At 41.7% G+C, this 26,456-nt stretch overlaps 1 protein-coding gene across 4 annotated transcripts in view; it reads left to right on the top strand.

Moving 5' to 3' along the window:
- The window catches only part of GJA5 (gap junction protein alpha 5), a 138,584-nt gene that overhangs the window by 105,905 nt on the left and 6,223 nt on the right, over positions 1–26,456 (top strand). For all 4 annotated transcript variants that reach the window (XM_073617299.1, XM_073617300.1, XM_073617297.1 and 1 more), the window contains one exon: positions 25,045–25,129. The gene's annotated coding sequence lies outside the window, so the exon portion shown is untranslated. The remainder of the gene's footprint in view (positions 1–25,044; positions 25,130–26,456) is intronic.

The following is a 26,456-nucleotide window of genomic DNA, read 5'->3' as shown; positions in this document are numbered from 1 at the left end:
ACCAGTGATCAATAAAGAGTAAAAATGCTCCAGCATTGGTGAGTGATAGGAAGAAGAAATGCGCCCAGTACAGAAGGCTATGGAGACACTGTGGAGGGCTGAGGGGCTCTGCAGGGAGGCAAAGTGGGGGGCTGGGTCACTACACTATAGGGGTCTGTAGAGGAAGGAATTGCAGGTGATAGTGCGAACAGTGCTCACCTCCCCATGATGAAGCAAAGCCTTCTGCTGAAACGCTCAGCATTTCATCATCGGGCACCCGCTGCCACTCTGCAGCATGTCCTGGATGCTAGGGCACAGAAAGGGGAGCTTCCTTCAGTCCACCACTCCTAGGTTCAGGGGCTGTAGTCAGGCCCCATAGCCATTCTGTAAGCTGCTATGGTGGTAGTTCAGCCAGTGCCTGTAAGTGTTTTTTAACTGCAGCAAAAAAAAAAAAAATATCAGGTCTCCTACACTCTAGGACAGGGCATTGGGTTGCAGAGCTGTGCAAATTTCAGGGCCGAATGGACAGGAATAAAAGCCTTTTGTCAGGTAATACAGCTCCCTTATACATATTCCTTCTGTGTATGTAGGTTTGTCAGGTGGTAATTTTTAAGAAGATTATACATAAGAAAAGAAAGAAAAGTAGTTTAAATTTTTCGGATTTGGTTCTTGGAGTCTATTGAACCCAGATGCTCAAGGACAGAGCTGACCCCATTGTGATGTCTGTAAGTGCAAACAGTGCTCACCTCCCCATGATGAAGCAAAGCCTGCTGCTGAAACACTCAGCATTCCAGCATCGGGCACCCCCTGCTACTCTGCAGCTTTTCTTGGATGCTGGGGCACAGAAAGGGGAGCTTCTTTCAGTCCACCACTCCTAGGTTTAGGGGCTGTATTCAGGCCCCATAGCCACTCTGTAACCTGCTATGCTGGTAGTTCAGCCAGTGCCTGTATTGCCCTGTACACACGGTCGGACATTGATCGCACATTCCGACAACAAAATCAATGGGATTTTTTCAGACGAATGTAGGCTCAAACTTGTCTTGCATACACACGGTCACACAAAGTTGGTTGGAAATTCCGAACGTCAAGAACACGGTGACGAGCCGAGAAAAATGAAATTCAATAGCCAGTGCTGCTCTTCTGCTTGATTCCGAGCATGCGTGGCACTTTGTGCGTCAGAATTGTGTACACACGATCGGACTTTCCGACAACGAATTTTGTTGTTGGAAAATTTTATAGCCAGCTCCCAAACTTTGTGTGTCGGAAATTCCTATGGAAAATGTGTGATGGAGCCCACACACGTTCGGAATTTCTGACAACAAGGTCCTATCACACATTTTCCATCGGAAAATCCTATCGTGTGTACAGGGCATGTGTTATTTAACTGCAGCAAAAAAAATTAAAAAATCAGGTCTCCGTCTAGGACAAGGCAGCATTGGGTTGCAGACCTGTGCAAAGTCCAGGGCTGAATGGACAGGAATAAAAGCCTTTGTCGGGTAATACAGCTCCCTTATACATATTCTGTCTGTGTATTTAGGTTTGTCAGCTGGAAATTTTTAAGAAGATTATAATTAAGGAAAGTAGTTGACATTTTGCGGATTTGGTTCCTGGAGTCTATTGAACCCAGATGCTCCAGGACTGAGCTGACCCCATTGTGACATCTGTAAATTTCAGCCCTTTGGGAGATAAAGTACCGTCACTGGTGTTGGGCCTGTTCAAAATATAAAGCCTTGGATGGTGTTTATATAACCAAAGTATGTGATAAGCCTCACCGTCTGTGGGCCTCATAGAATAACACAGAAGACTTCATCCAGCTGAGGAGAGTTTACAATGCTTGATTCATGTCAGCCCAGGTCACGCTCCCCATGACTACTAATGCCCAAACCTCGTATGTTCCTTCTCTGTAAGAGATCATAGCGGATGCCAGTATTTTCACAGACCCAATATGCTCATATTTTTTAGGGGTCTACAGATAGAGGTTCACACCCAAGAATAAATACGTTCTCTATTACCATGTAATGTCAGCTTATCCGTAGATGAAGATGTTTCTTCTAATAGTGCTGTGTTGACCATAAGACAGTTATAGATTTGTAGGGTAGCCATAGGCAGGCCATATCTGGACATAATAAATCTCTGGGACTGACCATGGTTCTCACTGGTGGTCAGCATAGAGAAATGTAGGATGGGGACCTCTTACATGGAGCCTTTCTTACATCCTCCATACAATAATTGTTAGCTCCTCCAGTATATCCATGATTGTAAGGGCAACTGTGGCCACCATGTAGATGCTATGGGGCCCAGCACTGTCTGGATACATAGTAGTGCATGCTTGGCAACTGCATTGGGATAAAATGAATCTAGGTATAGTTTGTGAAACTCTATAGCAATTCTATAAAACCAAACAGGGTTCTGTATTACCAAATGGATTTCCTTTAAGATAAAGAGCAAAGAGACAGAGGGGCCCTAAAGTATTTGTAACCCAGAGCTTGACAAACATGCTTTGAACCTAACTAAAGAAGTTAGGAGCCATTTTTTTTAAACTAATAAATCTTACAGGTGGAACATGTAACGCGTTCCCAAAGGTGAACGTCTCCTTTAAGCCTTTCACAGCCAGAGCAGTTTTTGCATTTTTTGCACATGTTTAAAAAAAATATTTGAAGCCTGAGGATTACACCAAACATTATTATATCTTTTCTGAAAGCAGACACCCTAGAGAATACAATAGCTGTAGTTCCAATTTTTTTATGTCACACAATATTACCGCAAAGGTTTCAGTAAAAAAAAACACATTAAAAGTTAATTTTAGGGGGCTTAAAAATGCAATAAATTTCCCAATTCTTTGGTAAAATATAAAAGCAGAGGTTGCACCGAGTAAAAAGATACCCAACATGTCAAACCTTAAACATGTCAGTACTTAATATTTTCCATAGGCAATGCTTTAAAAGCCCCCTATAGGTCATCAGTTTAATGTTACAGAGGAGGTCTGGTGCCCAAAATATTGCTCTCACTCCGGCATAGGAAGGGGGTGAAGTGGTTAAACACCCCAAACTTCTCTTTTAACCCCTTCCTGCTGACAGTACGCAGATATGCAGCCTCACAGAAGTGGGTCTTTATTCCTGAGACAAAATGGAAAGATTCCCCCAAGGGGGTTTTTAGCAGCTAGATATTCCAATCAAGGAAGTTTGTATAGTTTATATTATTGTAAAACCTTTATTGGACAAAATTATTACAAAAATAGGAATAGGAATTAAAATATGAGTTGGCATTAGTGCTGAGCACTGACTGGCATCACTGATGGGCACTGTTGGGGCCGCTGATCGGCTCTCCTCACCTTACACGCTGTCAGTGTGAGGAGAGGAAAACCGATAACCGGCGTTTCCTTGTTTACATGTGATCAGCTGTAATTGGACACAGCTGATCACATGGTTAAAGAGCCACGTCATGGGCTCTTCACCAAGATCGGGGATGCGCCGCGTCCCGGGGACACAGCGTGCCGCCGATCGTCGTGCTGTGCCCCATTGCAGCGAGAGTGGGACAACATCATATGATGTTGCCCCACCATAAAAGAACCACCCCACAGCCGTCATTTCCCTATACAGCAGGTGGGAGGTAATTAAAGTATATAAACCCTCACCTTGTAAAACCCATTAAGTTTAATATTAAAATGAAAGGTAAAACATTTGTGTATACATATGAAAAAATTGTATACTTTTTTTTCCCCTTTATTATAAGTGATCACATATCCTCTGCTCTCAGCCACATAAGGAGCTCAGAGAGCTATGGTAAGAGAAACAGCAGCACACTGGTCTTCCCAGTGAATGGCTGTGCAGGGGGGAGGTGGGGGTCAGCACAAGTCTAACTATTGGAGGAGTGCAGGCTGAGTTCTCAGCACAGCCAGAAAACTGACCACGCTGTGTTCTCGTGCCTAGTGTGGTCAGTTCTTAATAGGAAAGCAGAGGGACTGGCAGAATCACTAGGAATTCCACACAAGGGAAGCAATGCAAAGAGAACAGGAGACTTTCTCATACAAGTACATGGTACAGCAGGCACATATCAGGAATATGAAATGTTGAGGTAACATATTCTTTAATCCTAAATCCGAGCCAGTGAAAATCTTAGCCAAGAATTCCCTGGATCCAGCCCGAAGAAATGTGCCTTCAATGAGCTAATCACAGCTCATCCCCTTCCGATCAGAGAAATTCATCTTACATGCCCGGGCGTACCAAGTAAACTTTGGAGCTGATGTGCGTTCCCACATATGGTGCTCGGCGGGCGGATACGCGGTAGCCTGGTGTACGTAAATGACGGAATCCTTCTAAACTGTGACCGGCTCTCATGTTTTTAGACTTCATCATCATAAAAACGTAAGTGTTGTTTATATTTGATTTCCTTTGACGGCCGCTCAGCGCCTCAGAGGGCTCTGCCAGCGAGTAAGTGGTATGGGAAGTGATGTGCCGCAGCTGTGTTTGGCATAGTTGTGGTCGGTGACAGTGGCAGCTCATTCCAGGACTGGCACCTCTTACTCAGCACCGACCTGTAAACTCTCTCCAGTCACTGATCAGACGTCAGATCTCGGCTGCTCCTCACACATCTCTGTCCCTGATTCACTCAGCATTCACTCGGCACACCAATTCAAAGGGAGACTATCGTATATCCTAGATGAGGGACATCACTTGTGCCTAGGCAATGGGGGACCACAAGCCGAGGTGTAAGGCAAGTATTTTCCACCTTCTTGTCTCATTTCTTTTTTTTGCTGTTAATTTTTACAGGGGGTGCTTAATGCAGATCTAAAGCCAAAAATTCTTTTTTTTTTGGATAGCGAAGGTTATAACCCCAGTCAATGTTTGTTTTGACATTTGTGTCCCATTGAGGATGATTTCCCTTCCTGTCCCGTAGCCTCAACAGGAAGTGAGAGGAAATCCCTGGTTGTCACCAGAACAAGTGCCCCCTTGGAAGATTTCCCTTCTATCCCTGTTGTGGTGACAGCTCAAAATTTGGGATTTTTCTTCCACCTGACTTAAAGTGGAGTTAAACTCCACTTTAGAAGTATGGGATGAATCTTCTTGAGGGGTGGGCCACATGGTGGTCTTACGCTCTCCCAACTTTGCATCCGATCAGCCTGGGTCTCTCTAATTGACCTGGAGGGCCGCATTCACCTGCTAATAAATGAAGATAATAATACACCTAACATAGTAATAATAACAGCACAGGCTTACCTCACTTTAAGGTGCTTCACTAATACAAAGCCAGTTCACCCTGAGGGAGCATGTGGCTGGGAATTTGGATTTTACTGCCCCTTCCCCCATCCTGGCACCCAAGGGTGGCTGATGCCAGCCAGCATGGTCTGGAGATAGGGTTCCTGTCCCTAGGGGTGATGGGGTCCCTGTCCCTAGGTGAGAATGAGTCCCTGTCCCCAGGGGTGATGTGGTCCCTGTTGCCAGGTAAGAAGGGGTCCTTGTCCCCAGGGGTGATGGGGTCCTTGTCCCCAGGGGTGATGGGGTCTCTGTCCTCAGGGGTGATGGGGTCCCTGTCCCCAGGGGTGATGGGGTCCCTGTCCCCAGGTGAGAAGGAGTCCCTGTCCCCAGAGGTGATGGGGTCCCTGTCCCCAGGTGAGAAGGAGTCCCTGTCCCCAGAGGTGATGGGGTTCCTGTCCCCAGGTGAGAAGGGGTCCTTGTCCCCAGGGGTGATGGGGTACCTGTGCCCCCAAAGCAGTGTTCTCTGTCCCCTGCACCACCCACCCACCACCACTGTAGTGTCCTCTGTACCCCCCATAGTGTTCTCTGTCCCCACCATAGTGTTCTCTGTCCCCACCATAATGTTCTCTGTCCCCACCATAATGTTCTCTGTCCCCACCATAATGTTCTCTGTCCCCACCATAGTGTTCTCTGTCCCCACCATAATGTTCTCTGTCCCCACCATAGTGTTCTCTGTCCCCACCATAGTGTTCTCTGTCCGCGGTGTCCATGAATTAATCACAGGCACTGATGGGCCGGACATCTAGCGGTGGCGGGCCAGGTGCGGGCTGCGGGTTGCTGACGCCTGGTTTATGCCTTAAAACCAGCTCCACGTGTGTATTTTTATGCTGTTTTATGCTGTGCCTACTGTTCATATTTTGTTTCTTTTCTTTTTCCTTTCTTGTGTGCGGTCTACGTTTTGTTTACCCCAATTTATTGTGGATTGCTCCACACTCCAGCCCCCGAGTCCTAAGGCTCAGGCACCCTGTGTTGACCCCCCGGCTCTGGTCGGAGGGTTACTGTTGTTTGACACTTTATGCCTTAAAACACCGTATGTATATTTTCTATGCTGTTTTATGCTCTGCCTACTGTTCATATCATCTGCGTGGGAATATTACAACTGTATTCTTTCTTATATCTCAAAGAAATTGTACCTGAAGTATGGGGTGAATCTTGGAGAGTACCTCTCCTACCCCTATCCTCTTCTAAGTTTGATTCCAAGTTTGATCCCTTTCACCTTACTCTTTACTCTTCCCGGCCAGGAACAAGCGGGCGCTGACGAAAAAAAAAACCAAGCATTTCACTGCATTCAAAATGTAGCAGTACCCCTGTAGGGGCTGCTGAGTGATGTGGACCACCAGTCACCCTGCCCAGCCCGGCATTCACTTCCAGACACTCCAAGACAATGAACCAGACCATCAGCTTCGTTTTTTTTTTTTTGTATTTTATTGAGGGATTAGGACTGGGATGGGGTTAAGGAATTCATGGGATGCCCAGGAAAAAGATTCTTGCATGGTTTGTGCAATTTAGATATTCTCCTCCTGCTGTAGACTATCTCTGCTTCTCCCTCCAGCACAATTCTTCAGGCGCAGCTAGCACATGGTTAGGCCTAACTCTGGTTTCAGCCAGGCCTTAGCAAAAGTACCTTATTACAGGCAGGGACCAAGGGCCCCTATAGTATAGCAACAAAGGTTTGAATGCTAGCCGCCCTTTTTGGTGGACTACTGATCCCAGTCAGCCCTTTGCAGACCCTGACAGCCCTCCCGGCTGCAGCGACCCGACTTCACTGCCGGTAACATCACAGTCTCTACCGCTGGCTCTGAGTCCATCTCAGACTACACAATCCCAGTCCGCTCCTGCTCCTGTTCAGGACACCCCTTGGGTTGTGTGGGGTTCCTGTTCAGCTCTGAGCCCCCTGGCCCATTGTCACCCCCCCCCCCCCCCAGACTAGGGGCTCCCTCCAAGGCCCCAACAGCCTAATACTCCATTTCCAGTTCTTCCACCCGAACAACTCCACCCCAGCTGGCCTGACTCTAGGTATTTAAGGAGGCCTGCCCCTTTAGGGTTGCCACCTTTTCTTCAAGTCAAACCCGAACGTGTTAGCCGCGAACAGCAATTTTTTTTATAGTATAAACTATAGATCATAGGCGTGCACAGCCTATTTCATTAGAGTGTGCACCTTAAAGCTCAAACACATATGTGTGTGCATGTGTATATATACTGACGGGGTCAGTAGAGCAGCGGACAGTGTCTGTAGGGCAGGGATTGGTGTCAGTAGTTTTTATTTTTATCATTAAAAAAAAAAGATTTAATTAGTTTAATTTACAATTTATTTAGGAGCCCCATTAGGCCGCTTTGGTGAAATATCAGGGGTTTAAATCGGGAATCTGCACCACACAGGGTGATTAGGGTGTGCCTAGGCACACCTGGCACACCCTGTGCGCACGCCTATGCTATAGATATATTTTGCTATTAAATAACATTTCTAATGATATGAAGTTAATAACAAGAGTCCTCCTTTACATCAGAGTCCATAGAGTTCCCCTTTCACATCTGAACCCTTTTCACTGTAAGGGAGAACTCTGGGGACTCTGACATAAGAGATGCTCTGGGAACCCTGATTTAAGGGGAACACTGGGAATTCTGATGTACAGAGAGGACTCTGATATAAGGGGAAACACGTGGCTTCTGGTGTAAAGGGGAAATCTGATGTAAGGGTGCTCTGATTTACCTTAGTGTACTCTCTCAGAGGCAGGAGAAAGAAGGGGGAGACTTCAGTCACAGACGGGGATGGATGGTGAGCTCACTCACCCCTTGGCAGTCAGCACCTCTCATCCAGATGTATCTGAGGCTGCTGGACTTCAAATTTCCAGCCCCAAGTTTCCTTTTCTGAAGCACAGTGCCAGGGATTGGAGTGTGGGCAGACACAGAGGGGTAGGGGTGTTTGGGGGGGGGGGGGGATTGTTAGTGTTGGCTTTGGGCAGTGTGAAAGAGTATAACAGACACTCTCAGCTCAGACAACTGTAGCCAGCCACCCTGCTGGGAAGCCATAGTCCATTCTAAATAACGTTGTCCAGCTTTCAGGCAGTCTGAAACCCGGACGCATGATTCCGAACCCAAACTGTCCAGGTGAATCCTGGACAGGTGGCAACCCTAGCCCCCTTCCAATCCAGATTGGGGATTGGTCAGGGCTCCTCAGAACACCCCAGCTCCACCTTTCTTCCCCACCATCCTTCTAGCCTCTAGAAGCAGAAGGGAGGTAACCGAAAGATGAAACTAGCTGTGAGTCACCAGCCTACTCTAATGCCCCGTACACACGGTCGGATTTTCCGACGGAAAATGTGTGATAGGACCTTGTTGTCGGAAATTCCGACCGTGTGTAGGCTCCATCACACATTTTCCATCGGATTTTCCGACACACAAAGTTTGAGAGCAGGATATAAAATTTTCCGACAACAAAATCCGTTGTCGGAAATTCCGATCGTGTGTACACAAATCCGACGGACAAAGTGCCACGCATGCTCAGAATAAATAAAGAGATGAAAGCTATTGGCCACTGCCTCGTTTATAGTCCCGACGTACGTGTTTTACGTCACCGCGTTTAGAACGATCGGATTTTCCGACAACTTTGTGTGACCGTGTGTATGCAAGACAAGTTTGAGCCAACATCCCTTGGAAAAAATCCTAGGATTTTGTTGTCGGAATGTCCGAACAAAGTCCGACCGTGTGTACGGGGCATAAGCCACTCCCAGCCACAAATCAAAACAAACAGGCCTAGCTTTTAGCTAGGCCTGCCTAAATTTACCTGTTCTACAAAAATCTCACTTTAGAACCTACACTAGATAGAGGGTGCTACAAAAAGATGAGGCAGGGCACTTCTCTTATATTGGCTAATCGATATGAAAGAGAAAGTGGACCTGGGAAAATGTAATATCTAAACCAAGTATTTCTTTTATCTGGGCTTTAATATCCACCCTAAAGGGTTTTATCACAGGGCATTCCCACCACAGATGTAGTAGCGTGCCTCGTTGGCCACAACCTCGCCAGCAAAGGTCAGAGATGGAGGGAGAGATTTGCGACGGGTCAGAAGGCACCCGGTACCTGGGTGACAAGATCTGAGTTTTAGAATCAATTGAGCTAGAATCAGTAAGTTGGTACAAGTGGGTCAGCTATAGCCGCTAGCAATAATCATTGTCTTCTCCCGGGAGGGACGGCTTCCCCCATCCTCCCCCCCGCAGACAATGGCTTGGCAGGAGGGATTCCCCTGTCAGCACTGACCGTGTTGATGGGGGAATCGTGCAAAATCTTTCCTGCAACCAAAGAAATTTGCACCATCTATGGCCTGCCTTAGCGTGTCAGAATCATGGGCAGATTCTGCCTGCGATTTCAGAAAGTGGTAAAATTGCTGCAAAATTCGCATTGTGCATGAGGGTGCTAATCATTCATAATAGTAGCCCCTCCCTACTGCCACATGCCCAATGAGCAAGCAGTTTGCTATGGGGGCACCTGGGCAGAGCTGCTCCTCTGTGTGTCCATTCACAAACTGAGCCGCAACTAGGCCCTGCCCCTCTCTCTTTCCTCATTGGCTCACTGGCTGTGATTGACAGCAGCGGGAGCCAGTGGCTAATACATTTAACACTTTGGTGTACATTTAACAATGGTCTTTAAGGAGGAACTGCAGTCTGCTCACATAATTTGTAATAAAAACTTCTTTGCCATTTTGAAGCTTCCCTCCAACCACTTTGCATATTAGTTTATATATACTGTGATTCTGAATTTACCAAATATACTGCAGAAATCTCCCTCCACTGAGTCTGGCTGCAGCCATTTTAACTGTGGGCAGCTGAAGCTGCTGCTGATTCACTTCCTAGATTTACACAGACACACAGAGGCACACCTCCAGCTCTGCAGCTCTCATTGGCCCTCTTATGACTCATCCCCCCCTCCCTTCCTGGCAAACTCTCAGGAGAGTGAGAGAGAGAGCTGTGCACATTTCATAAGCCTAGGCTAATGACCAGACAAGAAGCAGGAAGTGGGCTGTATAAGGGATTTACTGGCAGAAAAAAAATGTTTTACTATCCAAAGTTAAAACAACAAGGGCAGAAGATTTAATAGATGGAAAGATGAAAAAATGACTGAAGGTCCACCTTAATCTGTAGGAGGGGAGGAGGGGTTTTCTCAGCTATACACACCCTCCTGTCTGCATGCCTGAGCTATGGGCAGATGGATTCCAGGAAGTAAATTCTGCATGAATCATCTGCCATTACTCAAGATGGCCACAGACAGAAATGCTTTTTTCAAAGTGATTTCTCAACAAAATAAAGCATGGAGACATGGATGGATGGGAGAGTTTGCTTTGAATAATAAAAATGAATGAAATAGTGTTTTTGGCTTGTTGTGCTTTAGATGCAGTGTAGTTCTGCTTGGATTACTACTTCCTATTTGGAGAGAATGGCCCTCACTTCCTGTGGAATCTTAGCATTTGAAAGTGAAAGGAATGGGGACTCAATAGAATAGAAACCTTTGCCCTCTTAGGGGTGTATTTATAAAGAAATGTACATAGGTTTCCTTCCATCGTTCTGTGTGAATAGTGATAAAGGTGAATGTTCTCAGGATATATTAGATAGAAGCTAGCAGGAGCAGGGCTCCTCTAACCCTCTTGTTTTGGTGTACATTGTAAAGCACTGCACAAACTGTTGGTGCTATATAAATCCTGTATAATAATGATAATATATTCACCTATTCATGTGTTAACCTCTTGCCGCCAGCGCTATAGCTGAAAGACAGCTACAGCGCAGCCCCAAATTGCCGGGAGGGCATCCATGTACATCCCCCTGTGATGCCTGCATGCCCCCTGCGGGGGGCATGAGACTCAGCCAATCACAGATCCCGGCCCCTAACCACGTGATCAGCTGTCAGCCAATGACAGCTGATCACGTGATGTAAACAGAGCCGCTATACAGCTTTTTTCTCCCCTCATGCTGACAGCATGAGGAGAAAAAAAAATAGCAGATTACCGTCTGGAGTAAACGGGACACACACTCCAAACCCACTGCTGCTAAGTAGTGCCCACCAGTGCCCACCAGTACCACCTATCAGTGCTGCTTATCACTGTCACCTACCAGTGCCTATCAGTGCCCATCAGTGCCACCTATCAGTGCCTCCTCACCAGTGCAGCCTCATCAGTGCCCACCAGTGCCACCTATCAGTGTCTATCAGTGCCGCCTATTAGTGTCACCTACCAGTGCCACCTATCAGTGCCTCCTCACCAGTGCAGCCTCATCAGTGATCACCAGTGCCACCTATCAGTGCAGCCTATCAGTGCTGCATATCAGTGCCACCTATCAGTGCTCATCAGTGCCACCTATCAGTGCCTCCTCACCAGTGCAGCCTCATCAGTGATCACCAGTGCCACCTATCAGTGCAGCCTATCAGTGCTGCATATCAGTGCCACCTATCAGTGCCTATCAGTGCTGCCTATCAGTGTCACCTACCAGTGCTCATCAGTGCCACCTATCAGTGCCTCCTCACTAGTGCAGCCTCATCAGTGCCCACCAGTGCCACCTATCAGTGCAGCCTATCAGTGCTGCCTATCAGTGTCACCTACCAGTGCCCATCAGTGCCACCTATCAGTGCCTCCTCACCAATACAGCCTCATCAGTGTCCATCAGTGCCACCTATCAGTGCCTCCTCACCAATACAGCCTCATCAGTGTCCATCAGTGCCACCTATCAGTGCCTATCAGTGCAACCTATCAGTTTTGCATATTAGTGTCACCTACCAGTGCCTATCAGTGGTCATCAGTGCCACCTATCTGTGCCTCCTCACCAGTGCAGCCTCATCAGTGCCACCTATCAGTGCTGCATATCAGTGCACATCAGTGCAGCCTCATCAGCGCACATCAATGAAGGAGAAAAATGACCTGTTTGCAAAATTTTATAACAAACTATACAAAAATTATTTTATTTTTTTCATAATTTTCTGTCTTTTTTTGTTTGTTTAGCAAAAAATAAAAATCCCAGCTGTGATTAAATACCACCAAAATAAAGCTCTATTTGTGTGAGAAAAATGATAAAGATTTCATATGAGGGACAGCGCTGAAAGCTGAAAATTGGCCTGGGCAGGAAGGGGTTTAAGTGCCCTCAAGAGACGAGACTCTTGAGAGGGGATATGATTTTAATCTACAAACACCGAACTGGTGACCCCACAATAGGGATGAAACTTTTTCTTAGAAAGGAGTTTAACAAGACACGTGGCCAGTCATTAAAATTAGAAGAAAAGAGGTTTAACCTTAAACTACGTAGAGGGTTCTTTACTGTAAGAGCGGCAAGGATGTGGAATTCCCTTCCACAGTCGGTGGTCTCAGCGGGGGGCATCAATAGTTTAAAAAAACTATTAGATAATCACCTGAATGACCACAACATACAGGGATATGTAATGTAATACTGACATATAATCACACACATAGGTTGGACTTGATGGACTTGTGTCTTTTTTCAACCTCACCTACTATGTAACTATGTAAGCAAGTGGTTAATGTGTAAAACACTGCATTATGGCCACTAGATGGCGCTGACTATAACAAATAGGTGAGCTCCTCGGCTCCATCTAGTGGCCATAACGCTGTATTTTCCACATTCCCAGATTCAAATTGCAGAGACTATAGCCTGAGAACATTCGATTTTCCGCCATTCGCACAGAACAAATTTACGTGCAGTTTTGATAGACGGACAGCTATACAATTTTTTTTCTATAATTACACCGCTTAGTATCTACATTATTCTGACATTGTGGTCGGTATTGTGCTTCCCTTTTGCATTTCCAGATCCCCCTTCATAGCTCTGCAGCTCCATTCCGAGAACACTTCAGTACTTGGAGCTCGGTCATAGTTCCAAGCTTTGTGTATTCAGGATACATCGACTGTCAGCGGCCGCGCCAAGCGCTTATTTGTCACAGTGATCTCCCGCTGGCCGGGGATGTTGATGATTCGGAGCAGGGAACGGGCTCTCTATGGAGAGAAAACATCACAAGGCACCTGTATACACAAGGAAGATTATTTAATGAGGCGGCTCTAAAGAGCAATGGGGAGATAAAGGATCAGGAATGCCAACCCGTCCCTTTAAAGGGAAACAAAAACTGTTTTTTTGGCGAGAGCAGATGACTTACAGTAGATATAAACCTTAACTAGATAACATTCAGTTTTGCAAAATGACAAGAGTTGCCATTGTTGTAGTATCCATCGTGGGTGCATGTGACAGGGTGACAACGCAGGAGCACAGTTGGGAGACGGTTGTCACCCTAGACAGGAAGTATCTGAATAAGGACTTTCATGGCAGGTATTCTTTTATGAAAGCTGCAGATTTTCTGAAAACAACTTTTGAAATTGCATTAAAGTGATTGTAAAGTCTCCTTTTTTTTTATTTCAAATAACAGACATGTTATACTTACCTCCTATGTGCAGTTGGTTTTGCACAGGGCAGCCCGGATCCCCCTCTTCTCGGGTCCCTCTTCACTGCTCCTGGCCCCTCCCTCCTGTCGAGTGTCCCCCCTCAGCAAGCAGCTTGCTATGGGGGCAACTGAGCTGCTGCTCCATGTGTCCATTCAGACACAGAGCTGCTGTTCAGCCCCGCCCCCTCTCTCCCTTAATTGGCTAACTGACTGATTGACAGCCATGGGAGCCAATGGTGCTGCTGCTGTGTCTCAGTCAATCAGGAGGGAGAGGCCCGGACGGCCGAGGGGTTCGTGGACATCGCTGGACAGAGATGAGGCTCAGGTCAGAGGGTGCTGGGGAGGCTGCAACACACAGAAGGCTTTTATATCTTAATGCATAGAATGCATAGAATGCATAGAATGCAAAGAATGCATTAATATAAAAAACCTTCTGCCTTTACAACTCCTTTAACCACTTGCCCTCCTCTGCACGCCGATATATGTGAGCACAATGGCAGCGGTGAGCAAATGGGTGTACCTGTACGTCCCCTTTAATCGGCGGGGCTAGCGGGCGCGCGGGCGCGCGCCGCGTATAGTGTGACCGTGCCCGCAGGACGCGCGGACTCGATGTCTGCCGGTGTCCCAGCGATCGCGGAGCGGCAGAACGGGGAGATGCATGTAAACAAGGCATTTCCCCGTTCTGTCTAATGACATGACAGAGATCTACTGCTCCCTGTCATCGGGAGCAGTGATCGCTGTCATGCGAGTTGTAGCCCATCCCCCCCACAGTTAGAATCACTCCCTAGGACACACTTAACCCCTTGATCGCCCCCTAGTGTTTAACCCCTTCCCTGCCAGTGTCATTTACACAGTAATCAGTGCATTTTTATAGCGTCAAAAGTGTCCGATGTGTCCGCCATAATGTCGCAGTCACGGTAAAAATCGCAGATCGCCACCATTACTAATAAAAAAAATTAATAATAAAAATGCCATAAATCTATCCCCTATTTTGTAGACGGTATAACTTTTGTGCAAACCAATCAATATACGCTTATTGCGATTTTTTTACCAAAAATATGTAGAAGAATACATATCGGCCTAAACTGAGGAAAAAATTTGTTTTTTTTATACATTTTGGGGGGATATTTATTATAGCAAAAAGTAAAAAAATATTGCTTTTTTTCAAAATTGTCTCTTTTTTTGTTTATAGCACAAAAAATAAAAACCGCAGAGGTGATCAATAACCACCAAAAGAAAGCTCTATTTGTGGGAAAAAAAAGGACGTCAATTTTGTTTGGGTGCAACGTCACACAACCGTGCAATTGTCAGTTAAAGCGACGCAGTGCCGAATCGCAAAAAGTGCTCTGGTCAGGAAGGGGGTAAAATCTTCCGGGGCTGAATCGGTTAATGTCTCCAATCCCCTCAACTGACTGCTGAGTGGAAGTGTCTGTCTTTGCTATCACTTAAAGTGGACCTTCAGTCATTTTTTCAACTTTCCATCTATTAAATCTTCTGCTCTTGTTGTTTTAACTTTGGATAGTAAAAAAAAAAAAAATCTGCCAGTATATACCTTATACAGCCCACTCCCTGTTTCTTGTCTGGTCATTGGCCTAGGCTTATGACATCATGCACAGCTCTCTCTCTCACTCTGGTGAGAGTTTGCCAGGAAGGGAGGGGGGATGAGTCATAAGAGGGCCAATGAAGGTGTGCCTCTGTGTGTCTGTGTAAATCCAGGAAGAGAACAGGCAGCAGCTTCAACTGCCCACAGTTAAAATGGCTGCAGCCAGACTCAGTGGAGGGAGATTTCTGCAGCATATTTGGCAAATACAGAATCACAGTATATATAAAATGGTTGGAGGGAAGCATCAGAATGGCAAAGATGTTTTTATTATAAATTATGGGAGCAGACTGCAGTTCCTCTTTAAGCCGTGGGTGCTCAACCTGCGGCCCTCCAGCTGTTGCAGAACTACAAGTCCCATGAGGCATTGCAAGGCTTGACAGTTACAAGCATGACTCTCAAAGGCAGAGGCATGATGGGACTTGGTATAGGCTGATGAGGTACAGTATTCACTTTGAGATCCCATATGTATTTTTAGTATTTTATACTATGTACTATTTATTATTTTATAATCCTTCCTCCTCTAGATTAGTATCGTGCTGATATCATGACGACTAATTGTTATGGACTCCCATGTGTTGTTCTTTTAACATTAAGTATATTATATGTTATATTTCAATCTATGAATTTTATGGATATGGTATGATCTACTGTACCTTAGAGCAGTGTTTCTCAACTCCAGTCCTCAAGGCGCCCCAACAGGTCATGTTTTCAGGATTTCCCTCAGATGAAATGGCTGTGGTAATTACTAAGGCAGTGAAACTGATCAAATCACCTGTGCAAAATAATAGAAATCCTGAAAACATGACCTGCTGGGGCGCCTTGAGGACTGGAGTTGAGAAACACTGCCTTAGAGGCATACTTCTGCGGACTCCTTCTAACAATTTTACATTATGATCAACATATAGGTTTGGTTTCCTTTTTCCATTATCCCCTTCTTTTCCACTTCCTTATTTGGGAATCGACATTTACATTAAAATATTTTTATATTTATATTTTTAATTTCATTTTTATTTTTATTTTTATTAATAATTTTTTTTTTTTTTTTTAATTAACTAATTAAGTTTTTAAATTATACATTCCTTCTTCCCCTTAATTTTTCATCAATGTTTCTTTAGAGAAAAGTGGGTTGAGCACTGCTAGTAGCCCCCGCCAGAATGCTGCCTGTCCTGCTTAGCCAGATCGCGCCTCTGCCAATGATAATGTTGGTAGTGGAGCGATTGGTAGAGAGCGCGCGGCCGTACTGAGATGCGCGCGCATTACTCACCACAGGTTGACGGTCGGAAGCAGTGGGTGGAACGCAAACACACCCACGCTTCCGGACCGTGTTCCTGGCGCACAGTGACCTCTGACGCCCTGTGCCACTAAAGTGTTCGGGTTTGGCTTGAAGAAAAGGTGGCAACCCTATTGCTAAGCAGTCTCAGATTGGTAATATGAAAAACCGGCAATGCCAAGGTTCATTTAAGCAGGCCCTTCATTATGCAACCACGGGTTGAAGGAAAGAAAATTGCCCAATTCACAGCCAGCGTTGATGGGAGGATCCCTCCCGCTGTGCAATTGCATTCTGGCAGCGGGAGGCTTCCCCGCCATCAGAATAGTGATCACTGCTGGTGGGGTGGCTACAGTTGCCAGCAGTGATCGCACATAAAAAAATCAATCGATAGATCAACTTCCGTTCAACCAGCCTGCCCATAGACTAATCAAAATTTGGCCAGTTCCTGCTGAACCAGCCAAGTTTCAAACTATCCATGCCGGCTATAGTCTGCAGGAAACAAAAACCTGAAACTCTATTGCAGGGGATGCCTGTAATTCAGCTTCAGTCTCTGTGCAGAGCTTTCAGATAAGCAGCCAGGCAATCAGCTGAGGAAATTCGATTTATGAGGGTGTCCCCTGCACTTGGAATGCAGTAGTTGCACGAGAGCCCCAGGACCCGTGTATTCCATGTATGTCAGTAAGAGATGGTAACCCGTATACAAAGCTTGACACCTTTATCAGTTTAGAGCATCAGAACAATGAAAGGTGGTTACCGATTGGCTGTTAGGCGGTTCTGCGCATTGCGACTTGCACATAACCTTATATAATTAAAGTAGATAAAAACTCAATCACTAAACTCTCGTACGCTTTAGTATGGTTATACTGTTTCAAAAGTCAGATTTTTTGTTGTAAATTTTTAATTATGAGACTCACAAACAAACATTATATATATATATATATATATATATATATATATATATATATATATATATATATATATATATGTGTGTGTGTGTGTGTGGCTTTTTTCAGTTCCGACACGTCCTCCAGCATTGAATGTATGTAATGGAAATAGGGGCTGAAATGTGCTAGATGGTCTATTGGTGTTAGCTGCTGGGGGATCTAGTGTTGCTGGGGGGAGTCTATTGTTGCAGGTGAGAGATCTATTGTTACTGGGGAGGGGTCATTTGTGCTAGGAGAGTCTACTGTTGCTACTGGAGAGTCTATTAATGCTGGCTACTCGATGATCTATTGTTGCAGGCAGACACATCCCCTCGTGGGGGGGGGGGGGATTTGGTTGCAGGTGGATCTATTGTTGCTGGGGGGTTATTTTGTTGGGGGGTCTATTGTTGCGGTTGGACAAATCCTCTCGGGGGGGTGTATTTTCTTTGGGGTGGATCTATTGTTGCTAGTAGGTATTTTGTTGGTGGGGGTGGATCTGTTGTTGCTGGAGGGGGGTTCTATTGTTGCGGGTGAGAGATCTATTGTTACTGGGGAGGGGTAATTTTTCCTAGGAGGGATCTACTGTTGAAAAGATAGTTGTGTTGTCACTAGCTACTGGAAAGTCTATTAATGATGGCTGCTTGATGATCTATTGTTGCAGGTGGACGCATCCTTTTGGGGGGGGATTTGGTTGCAGGGGGGGTCTATTGTTGCTGGGGTGGATATATTGTTACTGGGGGGTTGTTTTGTTGGGGAGGGGTCTATTGTTGCTGGAGGACAAATCCTCTCGGGGAGTGTATTTTCGCTGGGGTGGATCTATTGTTGCTGGTAGGTATTTTGTTGCTGGGGGGGTCTATTGTTGCTGGCTACAGTTGATCTATTTTAATGCCACAAAATAAGACTTGATTCTTTATTCTCTAAAAGGGTCCATACTGGGTGGTGGGCAGGGGGTGGAACCAAGGAATGGCGCCCAGAGGTGGGTAGGGGGCGAAGACAAAGGTTGACTCAGAAGAAGAAGAGTACCTGCATTTATTCTGATATATATATATATACACAGTATCTCACAAAAGTGAGTACACCCCTCACATTTTTGTAAATATTTTATTCTATCTTTTCATGTGACAACACTGAAGAAATGACACTTTGCTACAATGTAAAGTAGTGAGTGTACAGCTTGTATAACAGTGTAAATTTGCTGTCCCCTCAAAATAACTCAACACACAGCCATAAATGTCTAAACCACTGGCAACAAAAGTGAGTACACCCCTAAGTGTCAATATTTTGTGTGGCCACCATTATTTTCCAGCACTGCCTTAACCCTCTTGGGCATGGAGATCACCAGAGCTTCACAGGTTGCCACTGGAGTCCTCTTCCACTCCTCCATGATGACATCACAGAGCTGGTGGATGTTAGAGACCTTGCACTCCTCCACCTTCTGTTTGAAGATGCCCCACAGATGCTCAATAGGGTTTAGGTCAGGAGACATGCTTGGCCAGTCCATCACCTTTACCCTCAGCTTCTTTAGCAAGGCATTGGTCATCTTGGAGGTGTGTTTGGGGTCGTTATCATGTTGGAATACTGCCCTGCTGCCCAGTCTCTGAAGGGAGGGGATCATGCTCTGCTTCAGTATGTCACAGTACATGTTGGTATTCATGGTTCCCTCAATGAACTGTAGCTCTCCAGTGCCGGCAGCCCCAGACCATGACACTCCCACCACCATGCTTGACTGTAGACAAGACACACTTGTCTTTGTACTCCTCACCTGGTTGCCGCCACACACACTTGACACCATCTGAACCAAATAAGTTTATCTTGGTCTCATCAGACCACAGGGCATGGTTCCAGTATTCCATGTCCTTAGTCTGCTTGTCTTCAGCAAACTGTTTGCAGGCTTTCTTGTGCATCATCTATAGAAGAGGCTTCCTTCTGGGATGACAGCCATGCAGACCAATTTGATGCAGTGTGCGGCGTATGGTCTGAGCACTGACAGGCTGACCCCCCCACCCCTTCAACCTCTGCAGCAATGCTGGCAGCACTCATACGTCTATTTCCCAAAGACAACCTCTGGATATGACGCTGAGCACGTGCACTCAACTTCTTTGGTGGACCATGACGAGGCCTGTTCTGAGTGGAACCTGTCCTGTTATACCGCTGTATGGTCTTGGCCACCGTGCTGCAGCTCAGTATCGTATTGAACCCTACGGACTGAGACGCCATTAAATTTCATGTGCGTGTAAAAGCAGGTGTCCCAATACTTTTGACAATATAGTGGGTGTACATTATGTTGTGTGTGTTGTGTGTTTATGTAATATATATATATATATATATATATATATATATATATATATATATATTACATAAACACACTGTGTGCAGTATATAAAAGGCTTATATTTGTGACATGCTTGAGAGATGTCTGCCTGTCACTCAGATTGACTGTACAGAGGACTATACAATCTCTCCCAATTGAAGTAAATATATTAGAGTTCTCATTTTTCCAAAATGTTTTTGAACTTTTATAACATTTCTGCAATATTTTGCCATATTGGTTAAACACATTGGAGTCACATCTAAAAAGCACACGGGGCAATTGGAGGAAGAGGAGTAGTAAAACTTGTCCCCGTACCCCTAGAATAAATGGACAATCTAACCCTTGCAGTGGAGGAGGGGGGGGGATTACAAGGGTAGATTTTGTCTAATTCCCGGAGTTCAGCTTTTAGCAGCTCAGTGAGTAAAATTGAGAGTTTCTGTTTTAGAAAATTCACTAAAATCATTCCTCGTATCCTTAGTCCCTACCTGCACTCCTCCCCCCCCATGTGTTTGCTGAGAGTATAAAAGGGGTAACTGAAAATTTTTAGTTTTTTTTTTTTTTTTATTTCTGTATAGTAAAGTGGAACTTTAGTCAGAAAATGAAGTCCTGCGAGATGACGTCAGTCCGGCCCCATTAGGAATTCATAAATTCGAAAAATCAGAATTCGAAAATTCGACAATTCGGAAATTTTTTTAAAATCGGAATTCGAAAATTTGAAAATTCGAAAATTTGTAAATTTTTAAAAATTCGAAATTTCTGACATTCGTAAAATTCAGAACTTCGATATTCGGAAATCCGAAAATAAGAAAGAAAGATCCAAAAATTAGAAAGAACGAAAATCCAGAAATCCAAAAATTTGAATGAATAACTAACTAACTAATAATAACGAACTATTAAATTATAGGTATTGGAATTTCCTTTCAAATTTGGCTGTTAGTGAACGTAACGAATTTATCCAAAGTTACGAATTCTCCGAAATAGCGAGATCGCGTCAGTCTGGCCCCTTTTGCAGGTATAGCGATATAAAACATTAAAAAATAAGTGCCTACACTGTATAAAATCCAGTAATACACTGTCTCGCCCTGCTCTGCACATGCTCAGTTGCTCTCCATTTTTAGGCACTGCGCCGAATTTGTAGAGGCCGATCTGCTGACGGCCTAAAGATTTACTGCTGCTCAGGGGCTCTGGGCTTCAGAAAATTGGTGGCTTCTGGCCAGGGTGGATTTGATTTAAATCGTAATATTTAAAGAGCAACTGTCATTTTTGTCCCGCAGCGGCTCCTCCTCTGACCCGCTGTTGACTCACCGACAGTCCTATTCACTTTAAGTGACACAACAAGGTGAGGAATTATTTGGGAGTGTGGGCCCCACCCCAAACTCACCAAGAGCAGAAAGGCAAGTGGACTATTGCGGTACATATGAAGTGAGTATAGCCATAAAGTACAAATCTTTGATAAAAAAACAATATTTATTTATACAAAAGGTAGCAAAAAGACAAGAAGAAACATGTATATTAAAAAGATTTTGTGTTCTCAGATGACATGTGACATTTCAACATGTTTCGCGGATTTATCGCTTCATCAAAAGCTCTTTAAATGTAAGGACTTATTCTGGCTGGTAGTTAGAATCTTTATTTTTTGCAAACAAAATGAAGGTTTCCTATTTAGAATAATAAGCTGTCAGGTTAGTAAAACAGCGATATCAGAACCGATTCAATCATACAGTTTGTAGTGTACATATTTGCAAAACAATGGGATATAGGAATATTCCTGAACTTTGTTTTATCTCATGGTTACTGTGAAATTGTGTGAATGCATCAAGGTAGTGCATGTTATCTCAGCTTGCAGAGCTTGGATTCATTGAATGAGTTTATCAAAAATGTAAATTTGCAGAATAAACAGCCTCATGCTACATAGCTAAGCTCCATTTCATGCCGAATAAACTAAATTACTAATGTATCTTAAATAAAAAATTGTCTTTGAATAGATTTTTACTCCAAAAGCATTTTATTAAAACAAATTTGATAAAAATAAAAAAAAATCAATCCAATTTTAAATTAAAAAAAAATCAGATTTAAAAAAAAAAAAAAAAACGGATTTATTTGACTTTTTAAAAAAAAATCATCTATTTTTATCCAACCTGCTTCTGGCACGAATAAATAGGGACAATGCTGGAGGCAATTTACAGCACACACTAATTTTGGTAGTATAATTATTATTTATTTATTTTTATTGGATATGTTTTATTTCTTTTTGAATCAATTCATTCTTTATTATTACTTTTTCATACAAAAAAAAAAAACATCACGAATGACAAACAACATACACCCAACATACAACCCCGGCACGTGATGAGATGGGGTAGGAAAAACCAAAAAAGAAAAAAAAAATAAGAAAAAAAATAGTATAATAGTAGTATAATTACTATTTTTTTTTAATATTATTATATTATTTAATCAATTCATTCTTTATTATTACTTTTTCATATAAAAAAACCCATCACGATAACAAACAACATACACCCATCATACAACCTTGGCACGTGATGAGATCGAGTAGGAAAAACCAAAAAAAAATTTAAAAAAGAAGAAAAAAATAGTATAATAGTAGTATAATTACTATTTTTTTTTATTGGATATGTTTTATTTATTTTTTAATCAATTCATTGTTTATTATTATTTATTTTATTTTTTTTACATTTTTATTAATTGGATATGTTTTTTTTTTTTTTTTAATCAATTCATTTTTTATTAATACTTTTTCATTAAAAAAAACATCACGGATAGCAAACAACATACACCCAACATACAACCCCGACACGTGATGAGATGGGGTAGGAAAAACCAAAAATAAAATTAAAAAATAGAAATAAAAGAAAAAAAATAGTATAATAGTAATATAACTATTATTTTTTTTTGTTATTGGATATGTTTTTTTTTTTTTAATCAATCCATTCTTTATTATTACTTTTTCATACAAAAAAAAAACATCACGGATAACAAACAACATACACCCAACATACAACCCCAGCACGTGATGAGATGGGGTATGAAAAATTTTTAAAAAAAGAAGAAAAAAAATAGTATAATAGTAATATAATTATTATTATTATTATTATTATTTTTTATTGGATATGTTTTATTTTTTTTAATCAATTCATTCTTTATTATTACTTTTTCATACAAAAAAAACATCACGATAACAAACAACATACACCCAACATACAACCCCGACACGTGATGAGATGGGGTAGGAAAACCAAAAAAGATAAAAAAATAAAAATAAAAGAAAAAAATAGTATAATAGTAATATAATTATTTTTTTTTTTTGTTATTGGATATGTTTTTTTTTTTTAAGCAATTCATTCTTTATTATTACTTTTTCATACAAAAAAAAACATCACGGATAACAAACAACATACACCCAACATACAACCCCAGCACGTGATGAGATGGGGTATGAAAAATTTTTAAAAAAGAAAAAAAAAAAAATAGTATAATAGTAATATAATTATTATTATTTTTTTTTTTTGTTATTGGATATGTTTTATTTTTTTTAATCAATTCATTCTTTATTATTACTTTTTCATACAAAAAAAACATCACGATAACAAACAACATACACCCAACATACAACCCCGGCACGTGATGAGATGGGGTAGGAAAACCAAAAAAGATAAAAAAATAAAAAGAAAAGAAAAAAAATAGTATAATAGTAATATAATTATTATTATTATTATTATTTTTTATTGGATATGTTTTATTTTTTTTAATCAATTCATTCTTTATTATTACTTTTTCATACAAAAAAAACATCACGATAACAAACAACATACACCCAACATACAACCCCGACACGTGATGAGATGGGGTAGGAAAACCAAAAAAGATAAAAAAATAAAAATAAAAGAAAAAAATAGTATAATAGTAATATAATTATTTTTTTTTTTGTTATTGGATATGTTTTTTTTTTTTAAGCAATTCATTCTTTATTATTACTTTTTCATACAAAAAAAAACATCACGGATAACAAACAACATACACCCAACATACAACCCCAGCACGTGATGAGATGGGGTATGAAAAATTTTTAAAAAAGAAAAAAAAAAAAATAGTATAATAGTAATATAATTATTATTATTATTTTTTTTTGTTATTGGATATGTTTTATTTTTTTTAATCAATTCATTCTTTATTATTACTTTTTCATACAAAAAAAACATCACGATAACAAACAACATACACCCAACATACAACCCCGGCACGTGATGAGATGGGGTAGGAAAACCAAAAAAGATAAAAAAATAAAAAGAAAAGAAAAAAAATAGTATAATAGTAATATAATTATTTTTTTTTTTTTGTTATTGGATATGTTTTTTTTTTAAGCAATTCATTCTTTATTATTACTTTTTCATACAAAAAAAAAACATCACGGATAACAAACAACATACACCCAACATACAACCCCAGCACGTGATGAGATGGGGTATGAAAAATTTAAAAAAAAGAAAAAAAAAAAATAGTATAATAGTAATATAATTATTATTTATTTTTTTTTTGTTATTGGATATGTTTTATTTTTTTTTAATCAATTCATTCTTTATTATTACTTTTTCATACAAAAAAACCATCATGGATAACAAACAACATACACCCAACATACAACCCCGGCACGTGATGAGATGGGGTAGGAAAACCAAAAAAGATAAAAAAATAAAAAGAAAAGAAAAAAAATAGTATAATAGTAATATAATTATTTTTTTTTTTTTTTGTTATTGGATATGTTTTTTTTTTAAGCAATTCATTCTTTATTATTACTTTTTCATACAAAAAAAAAACATCACGGATAACAAACAACATACACCCAACATACAACCCCAGCACGTGATGAGATGGGGTATGAAAAATTAAAAAAAAAGAAAAAAAAAAAATAGTATAATAGTAATATAATTATTATTATTTTTTTTTTTGTTATTGGATATGTTTTATTTTTTTTTAATCAATTCATTCTTTATTATTACTTTTTCATACAAAAAAACCATCATGGATAACAAACAACATACACCCAACATACAACCCCGGCACGTGATGAGATGGGGTAGGAAAAACAAAACAAAAAATTTACTAGTAGTATAATTATTCATGTGTAATGGATTTTCCTTGCTAAAAAAAACTTTATTTTTTATCAAGTTGTTATGGGTAAAGTTCCACTTTAAGCAGCAAGTCCATTTTCAACCCTTAAAAAATCTGATTGGTTCTCTCTATTTTCCCGTCATCAGGCAAGGCCGTTTCGCCGAAGGAAATCCACAAGAGGCTCGGGACCCGGAGGAGATGAGCGTAGAGGAGAAGAATGATTGATTTGTGGTAAGTGTCATCAGCTGATCACGAGACGATCGTGGAGGAATCACAATGAATCTTAGAATCGCTCGCTTCATATTCAACAAGCTGCTGCCCAATATATAAAAATCTAATCTGAGCGGACAGCCCCGGGGAAAAAGTCACCAACCTGATACCAAAAAAATGGGATCTTTGTGCTGCCAAAGTTACATTTATTAAAAATGATTAAATGTTTATCATGGGAAAGAAAATTTTCCCCATAGATTTTAATAGGAAGAAATGCATTTGAGCTGCTATGTTCAATTACTCCAGTTTTGCAAATGAATTAAAGGGCTTAAAATAAGTAGCAAAACTCTTTTTTGTTCAGGTCTGAATATGGTCGCGTTCACGTGGTGCGTACTATAGCGTGCGCACGTGCGAGGGGCGTGTTTGCCCGCACTGGGGATGCACAGATGTTCCAAGTATCCGCATGCAGGCCGTTCCATTCATGTCAAATGGGACCCAGCAGCTGAAAATTAGAAAGAACGAAAATCCAAAAATCTAAAAATTCGAATTAATAACTAACTAACTAATAATAACTAACTATTAAATGATAGGTATTGGAATTTCCTTTCAAATTTGGCTGTTAGTGAACGTTACGAATTTATCTAAAGTTACGAATTATCCGAAATAAAGAATGCCGCATCTAAGCAAATGGAACGGAACGAAATAATAATAAATATAAATAATAATACGTTTTTATTATTATTATTGTTATTTATTATTATTAATTTGTTATGTTCAATTTGTTTAGATACGGCATCCGTTATTTTGGATAATTCGTGACTTCGGATAAATTCGTACTCGTTGCATTCACTAATAGCCAAATTTGAAAGGAAATACCAATACCTATCATTTAATAGTTAGTTATTATTAGTTAGTTATTATTTCGAATTTTGAATTTTCAAATTTTCGTTCTTATTTTCGTAGTTTTGAATTTTCAGGTTTCATTCTTATTTTTGGATTTCCAAATTTTCGAATTTCCGATTTCTGAATTCCGAATTTCAGAAATGGTGAATTTTCATATTTCCGAACTTTCGAATTTTCAAATTCCCGAATATTCGGAAATTTGGCTTTTTCCGAATTAACGCATTTGTCTAAATTTTGTCTAATTTGGAACTAAACGAATTGCACATGTCTAACCAAAATCAGTGCAAAACATTCAACTTAAAGCGGGGTTCCACTCAAAAATGGAACTTCCGCTTATCTCTCTCCCCCCCCTCTGGTGCCACATTTGGCACCTTTCAGAGGGGAGGGGGGGTACCTGTTTTTGACAGGTCCCACTTCCCCACTTCCAGAGACGGCGCTGCAGCAC

This window comes from Aquarana catesbeiana, linkage group LG02, assembly GCF_042186555.1.
Source record: "Aquarana catesbeiana isolate 2022-GZ linkage group LG02, ASM4218655v1, whole genome shotgun sequence".
NCBI lineage: Eukaryota > Metazoa > Chordata > Amphibia > Anura > Ranidae > Aquarana > Aquarana catesbeiana.
This window is presented reverse-complemented; position numbering and strand designations above follow the sequence as displayed.